Source organism: Canis lupus, chromosome 5 (genome assembly GCF_011100685.1).
Source record: "Canis lupus familiaris isolate Mischka breed German Shepherd chromosome 5, alternate assembly UU_Cfam_GSD_1.0, whole genome shotgun sequence".
Classification (NCBI taxonomy): Eukaryota; Metazoa; Chordata; class Mammalia; order Carnivora; family Canidae; genus Canis; species Canis lupus.
This window is the reverse complement of record NC_049226.1, coordinates 63,232,527-63,251,461: the sequence shown is the minus strand read 5'-3', so window position 1 is coordinate 63,251,461 and position 18,935 is coordinate 63,232,527. Positions and strand designations below refer to the sequence as shown.

General features: G+C 52.1%; 1 long non-coding RNA gene across 4 annotated transcripts; it reads left to right on the top strand.

The window, feature by feature from the left end:
- Positions 1 to 2,114: 2,114 nt before the first annotated feature.
- Positions 2,115 to 9,015, top strand: LOC119872029. Of its 4 annotated transcripts, XR_005358919.1 has the most exons (6): positions 2,123 to 2,355; positions 2,625 to 2,760; positions 2,945 to 3,331; positions 4,599 to 4,825; positions 5,338 to 5,409; positions 8,022 to 9,015. It is a non-coding gene; the product is annotated as an uncharacterized LOC119872029 (long non-coding RNA). The 4 variants fall into 4 exon arrangements; XR_005358921.1 differs by having other exon boundaries at positions 2,115 to 2,760; positions 2,945 to 3,149; XR_005358920.1 differs by having other exon boundaries at positions 2,123 to 2,760; positions 4,599 to 4,788.
- Positions 9,016 to 18,935: the final 9,920 nt, after the last annotated feature.

Below are 18,935 nucleotides of genomic sequence, written 5' to 3'. Positions count from 1 at the left end.
CACCAAAGTGGATTGCACCCCCCAATCCACACACATGTGTGCACACAAGGAATTAGATCAGGGCGATGAGCAATTATAGTTCAGACAGGTCTGACCACCCTCCCACAGCTGGGGGATTGTAAAATGGTGCAGCTGCTATGGAATACAGCTTCCCAGTTCCTCAAAGCGTTAAACATCTAGTCACCCCTATGATAACCCAGCAATTCCACTTCGAGGTAAATACTGAAGAGAATTGAAACCGTATGTCTGTGCAAAAGCTTGCACACAAATATTCGTCGAAGCATCATTCATGGTAGTTGAAAACTTAGAAAAACCCAAATGTCCATCAACAAGGGAATAGATAAACAATATGTGGCACATCCATAGAACAGAATACCACTTGGCAATAGGAAGGAATGAAGTGTGGATACGTGAGAGAACTTTGAAAATACTGTGTTGGGACGCCTGGGTGGCTCAGTGGTTAAGCATCTGCCTTTGGCTCAGGGCACAATCCTGGAGTCCTGGCATCGAGTCCCATATCGAGCTCCCTGCATGGAGCCTGCTTCTCCCTCTGCCTATGTCCCTGCCTCTCTTTCTCTGTGTGTTTCTCAAGAATAAAATAAATAAAATCTTAAAAAAAAAAAAAAAAAAGAAAAGAAAAGAAAATACTGTGTCATGTGACCATACCAGACACAGAAATTGATCTGAAATGTCCTGGTCAGGGGAGATGGTGGGGATGGAAAGTAGATCAGTGGTCGCCAGGGGCCAGGGAGAGTGGCAATGGGGAGTGACAGCTCATGGGTATGGGGTGTTTGGGGGAGGGATGGAGAAGTTGTGGAGGTAGATGGTGGCGATGATTGACAGTATTGAGCATCTGCTGTAGACCAGTGAACCACACATTTCAGAATCGTTAAATGGTGAGAGAGGAAGATAGAAACGGAGGGGCCATCTTTCAGCCAGGGAAGTGGGAGCATCTGAGGATTTATATAAGAACCGTGGTAAGAAGCAGGATCTGAAACCTGCTCTAGGCAGCCACCTGTGCTCCCCATGCCGTCAAACTCACTCTTGACCAGGTCACTGAGGACCTTTCTGGGGCCCTGTCTCGCCGATTGGGGCTGGCTCTTCCGTTCACAGACTCCAGACTCCCATATCCATCTGTCTCAAAGCCCTGCTGGGATACCCAGTAGGGAGCCCAGCCCTAACTTCTGCAAAACCACTGTCACCCTCCCATCCAAACCTGCTCCTCCCACAGACTTCCTGACCCCTGTAAACAGCAGCTCCATCCTTCCAGTTGGAGGCAGCAGTGGGTAGAATATAATTTCCTTGTTACCAGAAGGACCAGCATCTGTAGGTCCTGTGATGGTCAGATGTGAACATCGAGGAATTGAAGCTTCCAGGGGAAAGGTAAAGGTCTTGGGTTCAAATCCCAGCCCTTTCTTCCTGATCATACAGCTGTGTTTGGTTACCTAAACCTGCCCAAATCAAGTGTGTCCTCCCTGTGATGGTGGTCATGAAGTCTTCTAGGATGGTTGTTTCAGATGAAATAATGTGGCAAAGCCCCCCGCCATTCCCTGGCCCACCAGAGATGCTCCAAACCGACACTTCCAGGGGCCCTGGGCTGCTGAAGTGACTGACAGTGGGGGTGGTGGGGACAGGCCCAGGGCTCCAGGATCACCTCCCTGAGCTCCACACTCTGCTCCTAGGGTAGCGTGTGCTTTAGGTAGAATCAGAGAGATCACAAGCTGAAGCAGTTTCTCCTCGTGGCTTGATGCAGAGCATCTGGGGAGGGCAGAAGGGTGGGCCAGGAGCTCTCAGAGACAGAGCAGAAGCCTTCGAGTATCACAAATATGCTCAATCTGGCCAAAACCGTGTCTGCAATCAGGCCCACGAGAAGTACTTGTGCAAAAATAACACCTTTGGAGATAAGAGGATGTTTCTTATCTGGGGGATTTTCTTCTGGGTCTTCACACACCGAGCTCGGTAGCGGCTTTGGAGGGACTTTGGAGAGAGGGCGGTAAAGGTGAAGAGGCTGGAGGGCCTGGCTTGGGGAGCGGGGGAGGGCGGCATGGCCGGTGGCTGTTTTGGGGAGCAGGGGCGCCTGGCAGGTGTTAAAGGCCCAGATGGGAGGAGAGGTTCGGGCGAGTCTGGGAGGAGCGCTGCTGTGATGTCACGGAGAGGAGGTGACAGGCTGAGCATGAAGACTGTTTCTGGGCACAAAGCCCGAGTGAGAGAATAATAGCATCCCAGGGGCTCCGACATGTTCCTGGCTTGATGGCTAACATTTTACAAGATCAAAGTCTTAGGAAGTGCTCTGCAGGGAGCGGCCTGCCTCCCCACGCCTGAGCTCCAGCTCCCAGCCCGTCTCGGATCTCCGGGGTTTGTCTGGGAACATGCAGCCCGGGCTCCTGGGGCTGTGGACGGGCGGCCCGTTGACCCGGCTCAGAGGACAGCTCAAAGCCGGGCGGGCGGGTGGCATGGGCTGGTGGAGCCCGGGGCGGCTGACAGGCCGAGGCAGGGGGTGCTCCCCGAAGACCCGGTAATGACCACTGGGCTTCCGGCCTCTGGTCCCAGCTGAGCAGACATTTGCTGGTTCTTTCCAGCCCAGTGTCCTCGACTTCTCTGATTTCTTGCCCTTGGGGTCACAGAGCCTCATCCTTTCTGGCTGATGATGAAGTGCCCTGCCCGTTGCTGCCTCGATCTACTCCCTCACTGCTACCAGTTGAAGCAGAAACATTTGGATCATCTTCTCTGTTTGCTAGGGAGGAAAGTGAGACACTTCAGGTGTGTGTGTGTGTGTGTGTGTGTGTGTGTGTGTGTGACGCGGGGACCTGGTGGGATGGCCATGCGCCTGTGACATGTGCTGGCACAGCACTGTGGGGGCTTGAATATGCCCAGGAACTGCTGAAGGAATGGACAAGGTGCAGACTTTTATGGAGCAGGGCCTGAGTTGTCGTGTTTCCCACAGGCTTCTAGGTGACCTGACGTGGCTGGTCCGTGGGCCACACTGAGCAGCGAGGCTGTGGACTCTGTGCCCTCCCTTCAAAGCCAGCTCCCGGCAAGGCCACTCTGCTGCCTCTCATGGTTGCTACCTGATGCTGCCAGGCATATGAAACTGGAAGATCAAACAGAGGACACTCCTTTCATCTCTTGGATCGGGAGCTCCAGAGGTGGTCGGTCTACAACCAGCTGTTCTGGATCCTTTTTGTGCATCCAAATTAGGTGGAGTGGGAGGCAGAGATTTTCAAAGATGCTCAGACTGCACTCCCTAGAGATTCTACTTCCAGTTGACCTAGGATGGGGTCTAGGCCATCTCATTTTCAGAAGGTCCCACGGGATTATTGAGCACCAAAGGGTGAGAACCATGGCTCTTGGCGTTAAGTTTGATACTTATCATTCATGCATTCACTTGTTTGCTCCTTCCTGCAGTCATTTATATAGGTTGCTAACATTTTACAAGACTGAAGTCCTGGGATCTGCTCTGTTGGGAGTGACTACCTGCTCCCCAGGATTTATGGAGCCACTACTAGATACCAAGCACTGGTTTAGGCCCTGTGGATACACTGTGAACAACAGGAGCCCCTGAACAGAAAGCGAGAGGACCATTGAGAAGGAAAGGCAGAAAGGGGAATCGGGGGTGGCCGCTGTTCTTTCCTCTGTGTGCAGGGGCAGGCCTCTCTGGAAAGGTGACCTCTGAGCTGAGACATCCAGCAGAAGTATACTCTAGGCAGGTGAACAGTTTGCAAAAGTCCTGAGGTACAGTGTGCTTGGTGTGTTTGAGAAGCCAGGAGAGGAAAGATACAGAGATACACTTAGAAAACCAAAGTAGAGAACAGTGTGTTACAAACTTGCTAGAGACATATATTTATTTGTTTTATTTTTTTAATTTTTATTTGTTTATGATAGTCACACACACAGAGAGAGAGAGAGAGGCAGAGACACAGGCAGAAGGAGAAGCAGGCTCCATGCACCGGGAGCCCAATGTGGGACTCGATCCCGGGTCTCCAGGATCGCACCCTGGGCCAAAGGCAGGCGCCAAACCGCTGCACCACCCAGGGATTCCCTCTATTTATTTGTTTTAAAATGAACTCTAGGGGCGCCTGGGTGGCTCAGTCAGTTAAGTGTCTGCCTTCAGCTCAGGTCATGATCGGGTTCTTGGGTCCTGGGATCAAGCCCTGCTTGTTGAGCTCCCTGCTCAGTGGGGAGTCTGCTTCTCCCTCTCCCTCTGACCCTCTCCATCCCTTGTGCTCTTTCTCTCAAATAAATAAATAAAATCTTAAAAAAAATAAAATGAACACTAGAAGCTTACCTCTGGAAGAAATGAGTGGCTGTGGACCGGGGTTGGAGAGAGACTTATTGTATTCCCTTTGTGTACATTTTAAATTCCAAATGCCTGCATTACTTATTCAATTACTTATTCAATTCAATTACAATTCAAAAACAAATAAAATTTAAAAGAAAGAAAAAACTAAGCAGGGGACTAGTGTGCCTGGGGCTAAGGGAGGAGCGGACCCCAGGGAGGGAGGGGTGTGGTCAGGAAGGCCCCCTTAAGGTATTGAGCTTTATCACTACTGTGTGACCTTGGGCCAGCAACTTAACCTCTTTGTGCTTTTGTGTCTCAGGTCCTACCCTCAGGCCTGTGGTGAGGGGTAAGGAGCAGAGTGTGTCAGCAGCGCCTCCCTGCGTGAGACGTGAGACGGGAGCCCCCAGGGGGTCTGAACTGAGGTGTGACCGTCCTCAGGAGCTTCTGTTGCAACAGGGTCCCTCTGGCCACTGTGTGAAGAGAAGTGGGGGGACGAGCAGGACCCAGAGGTAGGGAGCCGGGTAAGAGGCCCCTGCACTCATCCAGGTGAGAGGCTGATGGCTGGGACGTGCTGGGTATGAAGGCGCTGCCTGTATTTGAAGCAGAGCCAGCCTGAGCTTCTGATGGGTCAGACCAAGGCTGTGAGGGGAAACGAGGACTCCAGGGTTTTCAGAGAATCGATGCTGCTTGTCGGCCTAGATGGAAGATGGGGAAGCCTGCAAGGGGGCAGGTGTGCGGCCCGGAAGGTCGGGATGCCTGCCCCACATCCCCACAGAGATATGAGTGGGAAGCAGGATATCTGGGTCTGGGGTCCAGGGGGAATGTCAGGAGCAGAGATAGACTTTTGGGATTTGTTACCACATAGGTGGCCTGAAAGCCCGATGTGGGGTGAGCTCACACAGGATGACAGGGTGGGTGGAGAAAAGACCTCTCTGGCCCTGAGCCTTCAGGTCTGCTAACCTTAGAGGCTTGGAGAAGGGGAGGAGGAGGAGGAGGAGGAGCAATAAATGAGTCCCAGGAGCATTTATTGAGCATATACTCTGTTCCACGCACTGCAGACTGCCGGGATAGGGGACGAAAGGCCCGGACCCCACACTGGGGAGCTTCCAGGTTGATGACAAACTGACGAAGTGAGTACACTCAGGGCCTAGTTTGGGGGGTCTGAGCAATAAAGAGAAGAGTATCCACACCTGACTTGGTATGGAGGGAGGTTTCCTAGAAGTGGAACCCTTGATCCGAGTCTTAAAAAAACAATCAAGTGGGGCAGCCCCAGTGGCACAGGGGTTTAACACTGCCTGCAGCCCAGGGTGTGACCCTGGAGACCTGGGATCCAGTCTCGCATTGGGCTCCCTGCGTGGAGCCTGCTTCTCCCTCTGCCTGTGTCTCTGCCTCTCTCTCTCTGTGTCTCTATGAATAAATGAATAAAATCTTAAAAAAACAAACAAACAATCAAGTGTTGGAAAGGGAGGAAGAATGTTCCAGAAGAACTCATAAGAGCGGCATGTACTGAGAAGTGCAGATGTTAGCTGGGGTCCTTGTGAGGTCCAGGAGACCCCAGTCAGTGGTGTCCGGAGCCTTATGCCTGCTTTTGATCCCAAGCATTGTGGTCACCATGACGCCCAACAGTGGTCTGGGGCGGGGGTTGGGGGGCAAATCCTGCCTGGTGTCTGTTACTGCCACCTGCGATTTAGGAATGGTTGTCACCAAAAAAAAAAAAAAAAAAAAAAGAATGGTTGGGGAAGAAAAATAATCAAAGGCAGAATAATGTTTTGTGACATTTGAACATGATACGAAATTCAGATTTCAGTATCCATAAATACAGTGTTGTTCAGACACAGCCTTGTCCATTCCTTCCATATGAACAGGCTGCTGGGGTTCTGTGGGGACAGAGCCCAGAAAAGCGGCAGAGGTCACATGGCCTGCAAATTTAAATTTACACAAAAATGGTGGGGCTTTGTGATCCCGTGTTTCAGAGACACCTAGCAGTGAACAAGACAGGAATTGGGGCTCCAGGCTGGTGGGGCCGGCCTGCTCCAGAAGCTGCCTCTGAGGACAGAGACTGTTTGGAAAGTGATCTCCTGCTTCTAGAATTTCTCCAGCTCCTTTTCCCCCTGGGAGCAGAGTCAGCTGTCATGAGGGAGCAAGTGACCTCCCAGACCAGGCTCTGCCCTGAGAAGCTCCCTCATAAGTCTGCTGGCGGAGGTGACAGGTGACGCGGGCCTTGTGCAGCCTCTGGGAACTTTCCCTCTGGGGTGGTGTTTTTGACGTCATCCATGCTCCAGGCAGGGAAGGAGAACACCATTCTCTCACTGGTAAAATGAAATCTCCACTTACCTAGAATCAGGTTTCATTGTTTTGTTTCACCCTTCAGGAACAAAGTCATTCAAGGGCAGGCATAAAACCTTGTTTTCTGCAGCAGGAATCCTGCTTCAGGTAGCTCCACTGCAGGGACCCAGCCACAGGGCTCCTGGAGTTCACCCCTGAGGGCTGGAGGACAGAGAACTGTCAGGCCTGGGAGCCCCCTGGCTCACCTGACCCCTGACCTCGGAGCTGGCAGGAGGAGCAGGGTGCCCTGAGATGCCGAGATGCGCCTGTGCCTGGTAACTGAGTGGGAAAGTCACTTGCTTTCTGAGTGACCTGGTGGCTGGTGTGAACCTGTCCTGAGAGATGCATCCCATCCTCAGAAGCAGCCTTGACGGTGGCTAAGAGCAGGGACCTGAGCCAGACCACTGGGGTAGAAATGTTGTTTTTTTCTACCACTTAGCACCTCTGTGCTAAGTCATCTATGTGACCTTCGGCAACTTACTCAACCTCTCTGCGCCCCCGCTTCCCCAGCTTCTATAAAATGTGGTAATCCTAGTATCATATAAAGCTGTTAAGATAATTAAATGGTTTAGCATTTGTTCTTAGAACAATGCCTGGCACAGAATGTTCTGTAAGCCCTTGTTACATAAACTAAACAAAGGAGGGGACTCTCAGAGGGACTCAGGCTCTCTTGTTCTCTCTCAGGTCCCAGAGCACTTTATCAATGTGCTCTCATAGCGATTAACTGTTTTTAACTTAATGTCATTGGCCCCAGGATGAGTACTGCCTTCAGTATTGTGGCCCACGCATTACCCAGCACAGAGCCTGGCTCCTATGAGGCTCTGGATGAATGTTGGTGGAGAAACAAATGCATGAAACACCACCCCTCTGCCCAAATTATTATTATTATTTTTAAAAGATTTTATTTATTTTTTCATGAGAGACACACAGAGGCAGAAACACAGGCAGAGGGAGAAGTAGGCTCCATGCAGGGAGCCCGATGTGGGACTCGCTCCGGGACTTCAGGATCACACCCTGGGCCGAAGGCAGACGCTCAACTGCTGAACCACTCAGGCGTCCCCCTTTCCCCAAATTAATAGACTATTCTTGAAAAAAGGAGTCCTTGAGAACCAATCTTCCATGCTAATCTCCAAAAAACTTTCAGAGTGGGCCGGGTACTCTTGCTGGGGGCTGCTGGGTCTGACTGGGGACTTGCAGGGTTGCTGAGTAGTACCCGTGACAACATGTGGCAGGTTGGGAAATGCAGATGCCCAAGAAGCTGAGGCAGCTGGAGGGTGAGCAGCTTTCTGGGTGCCATGGTTTCCAGCCAGCCAGGCCCCGTCCTGCTGACCCCCAGAGAGAAGGCAGGACCCGTTGACAATCAGCCAGCGGTGGGTTCCCCCAGTATAGACTTTCCACTTTCTTCATTTCTTCACAGAATCCACTTTTCTTCATGAAGTTCTCGGATGAACCGGGTTATTATAATTCTAGGGGCCAGGCTCTGCAGCCAATCCTGGGAAGTTAAACCTGAAAATTGGCTCAGAAGCCCAGCAGCTCCTGGAGGCAGCAAGTGTCCAGAGATGACTTCTGTTCCCTGAGAAGTAAATGGAGGGACTGGCAGGGGAAGGAGAGTGTCCCAGGAGCCTTAACGAATCTCGCCGAGAACTCAGGTCAAGGCATCTATGAACCCCTGGCTCAGGCGCTCTCTGGACAGCGGTTCCCATAGCAGCCCTGAGTCATCCGGCTCGGCCCCACCCTGCTGTTCACACCTTCATTGGCATCCAGAGGAGATGGTCTCTTCTGGAAGCCTCAGAAATAAAGAATGTGCTGGGAGGCTCCTTGTCCCACCTCTGCCAACGTCACCTTCTAAGCTCCTCTCTGCTCACGGAGGCCCAGACACTGAATCAAAGCTCACAGAGCCAGCTGGCAAGAGTCGGGCAGAGGTCTGACATCACTGCCTTGGCCGGTCTGCAAATCAGAACCACCCGGTGAGGGAGGAGGGGGACAGACGATGGATGGCTTCCTCTGACAGCCTTTGGGGTCTCATATTTAAAAACATGTATGTGGCCACTGTCAGAAGCATTAGATAGGCTTTGGGTGGTGCCTAAAGGCCTGATCGGGATCATCTGGGCTGGGGGGAGACCTCTGTATGCCCCACTATCAACACTGGGTGCCAGAGGGGCCTCTCTGTGAGCCACTGCTGGCAAGCAAGCCCATCTCTCCTCACCCCTGCAACAGGGGGGTTCAGGGAGGGCACGGCCCCAGAGTCCAATTGCAGCCAAGGCAATAAGAACAGTGGCTGAAATACTAGAAATTGCACTCTTAAGTATGGGACAGAATGGAGCTGATGCATGCCTGGATGAGGGCTGCTGGTGTAAATTAAAACTATCTCTTTGGAAGAAACTTGGAAAGTAAACTCTTTCTCAAAGCGATGTTCCACAGCATTTGGTTCATTCATGACTAGAGGGCTTGCCATGGGCCAAGCCTTGTGTTGGTCAGCAGGGAGCCAGGCACAGACATGGCTTTGAAGGACTACTCCCCCACCCCTCCATGTTGGGGGACAGGAGGAAGCAGGGACAGGTCATTAAAAACAGCTCCCAGGCAGGTGCTGTGACTGAACCACTAGCAGAGTTGTGGGGAGCTGGGGCCTTGTCTTCCAGCTGGAGGAGGGGTGGGGCACTTAGTCAGGGGAGGCTTTCTGGAGGAGGTCATTCCTGAACCGAGTGATAAAGGATGAGTAAGCATTTGGGGGTCGGGCTGGGGGCAATGAAAACATTCTGGGCAGAGGAGACAGGAAGAGCAGGGATGCAAAGGCAGGAGAAAGTGTGTGTGTGTGTGTGTGTGTGCGCGCGTACGGTGTGGTTGGCATATTAAATGAGAGCTGGATTGTACAAGGATGAAGGGGGCGGGGGCCAAGGGCCTGATCTGGAAGGCCTTGTGCCCCCCTGTGAAGAAGCTGTATTTTATTCCACAAGGGATGGGGAGATGCAGACAGGAGAGTGAAAAGGAGTCACCTCTGGCATGCGTATCGTTCAGGATTCTTTGAGCTGGTGTGTCACAGAAACCCAGTGTCAACTACCTTGAGCACAAACGGTGGTTATCAGCTTTCAAAAGTACGGTGGCCTAGGACAGCTCAGGCTTCAGGAAGAACTGAATCCAGGGGCTCAGACCATGTTGGCAGGAAGTCAGCTTTGTCTCCACCTTCCTCTGGGTGGCCTGGTGGGCCAGGTGGACACTGCCTGCGTAGGGATGCTGGCAAGTCCAGGCTCCCGTCCTGCCAACTAAGCAAGCAAGCCATGCAGAGAAGGACGCCTGCCTCAGTGTACATCCTGTGGCCTCTCATCGGCTGGGATGGAGTCATGAAACTCCCTGAACCAATCATGGTGCCTAATTTGCAAAGCTTGGGTTGCTTGCCACCTGCAAGCAGGGAGTGGGGCAGTCCCATGGATTGAGGGGCCAGGAGTAGGATGACTTCCCTAAAATGAGATGCAGGTGCTCTGATCAGGAGAAGGGAATTGGGGTGCCGGGTCATATACAGTCACATACAGGATGGTTCCATTTATTTTATTTTTTATTTTTTATTCATGAGAGACACAGAGAGGTAGAGACACAGGCAGAGGGAGAAGCAGGCTCCCTGTGGGGAGCCTGATATGGGACTCGATCCCAGGACCCCGGGATCACAACTTGAGCCGATGGCAGATGCTCAACCACTGAGCCACCCAGGTGCCCAGGATGGTTCCATTTATAGGAAGTATCCAGAATCAGTGAGTCCATATAGACAGGCTGAAGATTGGTGGATACTAGGGACAGGGAAGAAGGCACAAAGAAACCGAGGGTTTCCTTATAGGGGAGATGAAATGTTTGGGAAGTAAATTGAGGTGATGGTTACACAGTGCACAACACTGTGAATAACGCTCTCCCAAATGCTCCTGAGTTCTTCACTTTACGATGGTTAATTTTATGTTAAGTAAATCTCACCTTAATAAAAGAAAAACACAGCCGGTGTCCACCCCCAGGCATCCTGGGATGCTTCTTCAGTCCACAGGGCCTGCTCCCGGGGAGACTCCTTTTTTTCCTGTTTTCTCCCTTTTTGAACCTCAGAGGTTTTGGGGCCTGCAGTGGATTGAAAGCCGGCGGCAATTCTAGGCACGGTCGCCCGCAGGGCCACTGCCCACTGCAGGGGCCGTGGGAACTGAGTGGTTGGTCCAGAAGCTGAGCTCATGTACTTTCATGAGACCTGGTAAAGCAAGCTCCAGTGAGATGCCAAGGACGTCTTGTTCACCAGCTGTACCTGTTTTCCTCGCGGCTCTGGGCTCTGGGCAGTGGGAGGGAGCTCTGCTGCTCGGGGTGCAAGGCTGGGCCCCCCACCCCAACAGGAAGATGGAGCGCTGGGTTTCCATCATCGCTTGGCATGGAGGGTGTGCATGTGACGCCAGTATGAGTGAGGGCTAGTCCTGGGGAAGAGCTATTTGCACTGGATTGTAAAGGGGAAAGAGGGTTTTGGCTCTCTCTCTGGGCCTTTCCAAATCCTCCATGCTGGGGTTTGGGCAGAGCCCAGAGCTGCCTTGGGGCTGTCCCAGAATGAGCCTGCATTGGCTCCTTCAGGAATGGGAGTTTGAATCCAAACCCCTCCTTGGGTTGCTCAGCAGAAGAGGACTTCTGGTCCTCGCTGGCCTGGCACTGGGTGCGTCTGGCATGGACAAGGGGACCAGTCTTTGGCTGAGCTGTACTCCGCTCCTACCTTGTGCTGGAGATGGGCTGATCTCCAGGTCAGGGTCTGGTCTCCATGGATGCTTCAGGGATTCTCAGGACATGGTCTTGGACCCATCTGTATAAGTCACATGGGGTCCAGGGCCTTGTTTATAGTGCAGATTGTGGCTCTCCCCTCTCCCCCAGCCAACTGGGTCAGAACCTGCAAGTGATTTTATAAGCTCCTTCTGGGGATGTGTCCACAGCTGAAGCTGGAGAATGATGGGAATTTGGGACCATGCTTGGCTCGCAAAAGCTGAGATTTCCCACCTGGTCCCCCTTGTGCTTGGATATGCAGGGTGGGCATTCTCACAGATGATGGCTTCTGGCACAGACAGGATAGTGGGTCATGGGATCATATGGAATGGGTTTGAATCTTGACTCTGCCATTTACCAGCCAAGAGATTTAGGAATAACCATTTTACCCTGCTGGTACCGTTTGCTCATCTGTAAAAAGGAGATCTCCAAATTCATGTCCACCTAGACTCCCAGAATGTGATCTTATTTGGAAATAGGGTATTTGGGGGCACCTAGGTGGCTCAGTTGATTAAGCAGTCAGGGATCGACCCTACATGGGGCTCCCTGCTCAGCGGGAAGTCTGCTCCTCCCTCTCCTTCTGTTTCTCCCTGCTGCTGGTGCTTCTCTCTTTCTCTCTCTTTCAAATAAGTAAATGTTAAAAAAAAAAAAAAAAGGTAATAGGGTCTTTGTATTTAAAGATCGTGACATCACCTAGGATTTAGGCTGGATCCTAAATCTGATGACTGGTATCCTTGTAAGAAGGGGAGAGGATGCTCAGCCATGCACAGAGAGGAGAAGGCCATCTGAAGGCAAAGCAGAGTGGAGTGGTATGGCCAAAGGCCAAGGAAGACCTGGAGCTCCCAAGAGATGGAGGAAGCTGGGAAGGCTTCTTCCCCAGAGCCTTCGGAGGGAACACGCGCCTGCTTACACCTCGATTTCTGACTTGTGGTCTCCTGAACTGAGGGAACTAATTCATGTCATTTTAAGGGTTCAGTTTGCGGTAATTCATTAGGGGCAACCCCACGAAAGAGAAACACCCCCTCAAAGGACAGTTAGCACTGAAAGCACTTGACACAGCACATAGTAGGTGCTCAATGAATGCCCACGGTCATCACTGCTGCCTGTGGCCCTGCAGAGGACCAGCGTGTCAGAAGGAGCATCTCCGGCGTCCCCAGGGGCACGCAGCCCCCGTGGTGCACTGTCTCGGCCTGCACCCTGCCGGCTGCCTGAGGCTGGAGCCCTGAGAAGGCAGCACCAGAGGGAGAGAAAACAGGGAGGCCGCTGGGAAGGGCAGCAACAGGCCGAGGGTTGAGGTCCGCGGGAGGAACGCTCACCGCCATGAATCATGGCTTGCAAGCCAATCGCTGCCTGCTGACACATCACACCCCGGGGGGGAGGACAGCGGTGACCTAATGCTGGTTGTCACCCACTCAGGGCTCCTCCCAGCACCACCCAGTGCTCAATGGTGCCCAGAGGGAGCTGTCCCCACCCCACCTCTGCCCAAGTGTGTATGCTCTCTCCTCCCTTGCACACACAGCAGGACAAGCAGACCTTCTGAGCCAAGACTTCGGTGGAGGTTTATTATTTGGATGCTTTTGGAATGGGCAAGGCGAACAGTTTCCACTTCCCTGAGGGCAGCCGAGTCGTAAACCCTGGAATACGCACTGCACATCTGCCACAGCTGCATTGGGAGAGTCTGCTGGGATGAGCGTCGAAGGGATTTGTTCCCAGGGCTGGAGTCCCATTTTCTCCTGCCTCCATCTATAAAAATAATGGCTTACAGACGGGGAAACAGGCCCTAGAGGAGCTAAGGACTTGCTATACACCTTCAAATCAGAGACCTTCGTGGTGAGAGCAAGGATTGGCATCAAGAATTTATCTTGGGCAAAGCTCTGTTCTACTTCCTGGACCAGCCTCCTCATCCTCTTGGCCGCTGCTGTGAATCTCAACTACCCTGCTCCCGGTTCCTGGATGTACCCTGTAGAAACAACTCAGTTTTATGTGCCCTCGCCTTCTGAAAGGAAGCACGGCTAACAGCAGTGATGTTAGCTCAGTGAACTCCCTCTGTGCATTGCCCACCTTCCAGGATGGAGAAAGTTTTTCCCAGGACTTGGATTCAGGTTCTTGGCCACTATATTGCCAGACTTCGTGAGCAAGAATTTTAGGAGATTCTATTGGGACAGGACATCTGGCATGGAGGATGGGTCCCTTGCATCTGGGGTACACACAGCCTCTAACCTATGTTCCATCCTCTCTGGAGAGAGCTGTAGACTTCAGTAAGCTGAGCCAGTTTGGTGCATGGGCTTCGACCCGGGGGTCTGGGAGCAACGGGCTGGGCCGCTTTGAGCTCCCCAAGGCTCCTGCTTGTTTATTTTACCATCATAACTTGAAGCCAATTTTTAAGCATTACCAAAGCAACAGCCCCAATCTCCAGCCCTTGGCCCCCCTCCAGCCCCACATGGTGGGGACGAAGCAGCAGGAGGAGCAAGGAAAATGAGTCAACAATGCCCCCCACCTCCCAACCACCTGGGAAAACAGTGACCCAAAAACCAGAGCCCAGCTTCTCTTCCAGGGTGATTGTTCTTTCCCGTGGTCCTGCAACTCTGTACCTTTCACACAAGTGGAACAAAGTCGGGTGAGACCTCTCTCCCCGTATTTTATTTTACTTTTGTTGTTATGGTTGGAGCCGATAGGCTTTTCAAACCTTTTATTGACATTTAATATACACGAAGGAAGTGTACAAACCATAAGTGTACAGTTTTTTGGTCACAAACGCAAGCAGCACCCTTCTGCCGGTACCCAGACTAAGCAACGGCTTATGAGCAGCCCCCTGCCCAGGGCCCCCGGGTCCCCGCTCCTCATTACTATACCCCCTGGGTACCCATCATGCTAGCTGCTCACTGTATAGTTTAGCTTTGCCTGTTTTTGTACTTTGTATAAGTGGAATCATACACTATGTTCTCTTCTGGATCGGAGCCAACAGCATTTTTAGTTACTGAGAGGCTTGAGTGGCCCCCTTCTTGCCACTGGCCCTGGGGACGAGAGGACACAGAGAAGGCACCTTCCTTGTCCTGCAGGTCAGAGGGTGTCAAGATAGGAACTGGAAAACATATATAGAATGGCGGGGCATGCCTGGGTGGCAGTCTTGATTGAAAAAAGAAAGGTGCAGCATCCTTTTCCCTTGTGCTCCATGTAACTTGGGTTTCCATCTGATGTTCAGGGAAGGAGAAAGGAGCGGAAGAGCAGTCATATTGAGCCTGACCAGTGGGGTCTCCAGACCCTAGCCCCCCCAAAGTCCTCATTCCTTCTGGTGGGACTCTGGCGCACCTGCATCATTGCAGGGGGGAAGCTCTCCCTGCAGGGCTGGCTCCAATCGCCCCTGTGTTTGTGCCTGGGGGGCGCAGGGCAGGGGCTCTAGCAGCTGCGGCACCTTGTGTCCCCGTGGCGTGGGCAGGCCTAGGTTCTTGGCTCCCTCCCAGGGTGGGGGCTGCCTTGGGCGCCTGCTCCTGCGTGGATTTCACTGGTTTTGTCCCAGGACCAGGGAGGGGGGCTGTTTTTGCTGCCTCATATCCCTTGGGCCAGGGAATTTCAAACTATCTGCAGAGAAGGACCAGCTTCCAACATTTCCAGCTCATCACAGCCTGCTGCCTCTGTGAAACGTACCATGCATGGCTTAGTCAAGAAAATGAAATGGAAGAAATGAGAGCCGTTCAAGATACAAACCCCCATTTCCTCTTTTTTTTTTTTTTTTTTTTTTGGTTATTAGCGTCAACAGTCACAAAACTATATTTCCCAAAATATAGGAGGACAAACCTAACGAGGGGAAAAAGGCATAGAGAAGTTTCTCAGTGTTTACTCCTGATTGCTCTCTCTGTTGTGTTGCACTCGCGACAAGCCGTGAGCTGATGGCCCCTGGCCCGCGGCTCCTGTGCAGCGCAGCAGCACCACCTTGAGATCCCTCTTGCATGCCCTCAGATGACCTTGTCCTTCTCTGCGGTTGGTGTCAGCCTGGGGCCCCATCCTCGTCCTAGTTCTGAATGCGCTGCCTTAGCTGAAGTGAAAGATGCAAACCTCTGCCCACCTGTTTTGGGGTCCTTGGGTAAGATCTAAGCACACAGGCCACGCTCTCCTCAGTTGCTAGCAGATCCCCAGGAGTTACGTTTCACGTCCCTCTGCCGTCGGTGGCTTCTATCTCAGATGCAGGACAAGGTCCCTCCACAGCTGGGTTGGAGTATTATCCAACTGGCAAGAAGGCGGTGCCACACTCCCATCTTCTCTGCTCCCTTTGCCTCCAACCACATGCTGCGCTGAATCCTGGCACCGCAGTGTCATAGGGGGGTGTCCCTAGAGCCCGGAGGAGGCACCATTTACCCCCTCGCTGCTTGAGCCTCCATCCAACCATCCTAGTCCTGAGCCCACGCGTCCTGGGCTTGTCCTTTCTGGAAGCCTCTCAGGACCCAGGTGGGCTGGCTGCTTTATTCTAGCCGGGGTGACACCGGGTAGGTAACCAAGCCCCCTGTCCCCAGTGCCCTCTCTGTTCCTGCAGGAGATCTGTGATCTTGGCACCTCTTACTCCAGGGAGGTGTCCGGGGTTGCTCAGCCCCTCCCCGTGACAGCTTGGTCATTGCTCCCGTGGCCTCTACTGCGTGACTACCTTCCCCAAAGGACAGCCCATTTGTGTGTCCTCCGGCCCTGAGGGGCATGGACTCCTCTGATGCCGGTGTCACCAGCCTGTGTGAGACAGCACCCGGGGAGCGCGATGCCGGGGAGGACGGAGCGCGTTTTCTACGTGACGTGATGTGGGTCTAACCAGGCTTCCTCTGGGCTTGGTGAGGACAGGGTAACCCCAACCAGAGACACAGGCAGAACGGGCACTGCCGGGATTTACGAGCTGTCACCGACCCTGCCTGTACAAGCCTGCTGGCTTTCCCTTTCCTCTCTCATTCCTCAGCTTTCTTTCTGTTTAATAACCCTGGCTGCATACTTCTCTAAACCAAACCATCTGTTTACTAGCTTTTTATAAGCAGTAATAAAGACAGGGAAGACCCAAGGGCCCTTTGGTCTCCAGGCGGCTGGGGAACAAGTCGAGTGCCACAGTGGGGGCCCGGAGGGAACGCCAGGGCAGGGTCCTTCCTTTTGCCTGTAGCTGCTAGTTCCAAGCCCTATCTCCTTGCAGAAGAGCTGGGGCTGCAGGTCCCCCACTCCCCTTTCTGTGGTCACATAGCAGGACTTGGGGGTCCCCTGCCCTGCGGCAGGCTGCCTGCTGGAGAAGGAGCTAGTGTGGAGACGCTGGGAAATGATCCGGGCTCACGGGGTGCCAAGAGGTCACTAGGAGGGAATGTTCTGAGTGAGCCCAGGAAAACAATTCGACAACAATGCCGAGTGCCTAGGTGACAGGGAAAAAAAAGAGGAGTCTGTTTGGGAACAGATTTCAGCCTCCGCTTCCAAGGCATTAGTAATTCAAGCAGCAGTGAGTGTAATATTTACTTGGGAAACTATGAAAAGTCTATAACAATGTTCTTTTCCCAGCTTTCATCATGGGCTTGCTCGGTTCCGAATGCAGTCAGCCCCCTAATCACAAACAGAGGCGCACTCTGCCATCTGGCAGCAAGGTGTCAGCATGCTGCGCCCGCACCCAGCAGCACCCAGGCTCCTCCCCAAGGGGCCCCAGGAGGCCCGAGACCATGGGTCCCACCCAGCCACTGCCACAGGGACGTTGCGCGCACCGCCTGGAGAAAGAGCAGGGACAGTGGTGCTGCTGATGACAGCGTCTGGCCCAGCGCTTTAGAAAATTTTCAGTTGATTTTATTTTTTGGTGGGGGAAAGGGTGGGGTGGGGAGCGAGAAGGAGACTGGCCAAAGATCCCTGTTTGCCTGGGACTGAGAGGGCTTTTGGGCTACAGAACTTTATGTTCTAAAACCGGAGAATTCCCAAGCAAAGCAGAATGAGCTGGTCCTTCTGGTGGGAGGGGATGCCTACAGGGTAGACAAAAACACAGAATTCAGTGTCAGCATTTATGGTTTGCCCACCTGGAAAGGTCAGGTCACCTCTCAGGGCTTACCTGTGAAAGGCAGAGGTTGGTCCTGTGTGGGGAGATGCAAATTGCCCCATCTGCAGGCAGGGCAGGTAAGCTGAGGCTGAAGGGGGCGGGTGTGAGGTTGTGGATGTCCTATGGAGGTCCTAGGAGACCCCCAGAGGAGGGTCCACCCCTCCCCCAGCCACCCCCAGCCCCAGCAGAATGTGGGCCCTGGTCTACCAGACGTCTGAGTTTTTAAAGAATTTTTTTGTGAAAGCTCCCAAATTCTGAAGTATTGGCTCACATATTAATGATATCCTGCATAGGCCACACAAACACAGCTGATTGCCAAGTTGGCTTCTGGGCAACTGGTTTGCAACCTCTTGACTACACATTTTCTGTTTCCTGTCAGTTCTAACTTTCAGTAATTTTATAAACTCCAGCCAGCCATCTCTCCAGTTAACTGGAAATGAATCACATGGTTTACTTTGAGAAAGAATAAGCAAACATATATGTTTCAAAAGCTGATTTGGGGGATTTAATTCTAAAAAGTGGTTTCTGCAGTGCCTCAAGCTGGCATATCTCTCCCTTTGTGTGGGTGCTGTAGAGCTCAATTTTGTTGAGATGTGCTGCGACCTGGGTGAACATTGACAATAGTATGTGAAACAAAAGAAGCCAGACACAGAAGGTCACATGTTGTAGGATTCCATTTACATGGATAGTCCAGAACAGGCAAATTCATTGAGATAGAAAGTAGATGAGTGGGTGTCAGGGCCTGGGTGAATAGGGTGTGTGTGTGTGTGGTCGGGGGAATAATGGCTAGTGGGGTTGGGGTTTCTTTTGAGTTGATGAAAATGTTCTGGGACTTGATTGTGTTGATGGTTATACAACCTTGTGAATATATGAGACTCTACCGAATAGGACACTTTAAAATGGTGAAGGTTATAGTATATTAAAAATATACTGTTCAGGGGCATCCTGGGGGGCTCAGTTGGTTGGGCATCCAACTCTTGATTTTGGCTCAGGTCATGATCTCAGGGTGGTGAGATCCACGCTGGACATGGAGCCTGCTTGAGATTCTCTCCCTCTCCCTCTGCCCCTCTCCCTACCATGCATGCACACGCATATGTGCTCACTTTCTGTCAAAGTAAGTAAATAAATCTTTAAAAAAATATATACCGTTCAGGTGTTGATTCTCCTCACATGGATCTGTAGATTTTATGCAATCCCAATCAAACTTTCAGCAGGCTTTTTGGGTAGAAACTGACAAACCAATCCTAATATTCAGATGGAAACGTGGTGTAGGTAGAATAGCTGACACAATTTTGAAAAAGAGGAACAAAGGAGGAGGTCTTATACCACTTGATTCCAAGACTCCTAAAGCTACAGTAAGCCAGATAATGCAGAATTGGCAGAAAGACAAACAAATAGATCAATGGAGCAGAATAGAGAGCCCAGAAATAGACCCACACAAATATGGACAACAGATTTTCAACAAAAGTTCAGAGACAATTCTGAGGAAAAGGGATACGCATTTCAACAAATGTTCTGCAAAAAAAGAAAAAAGAA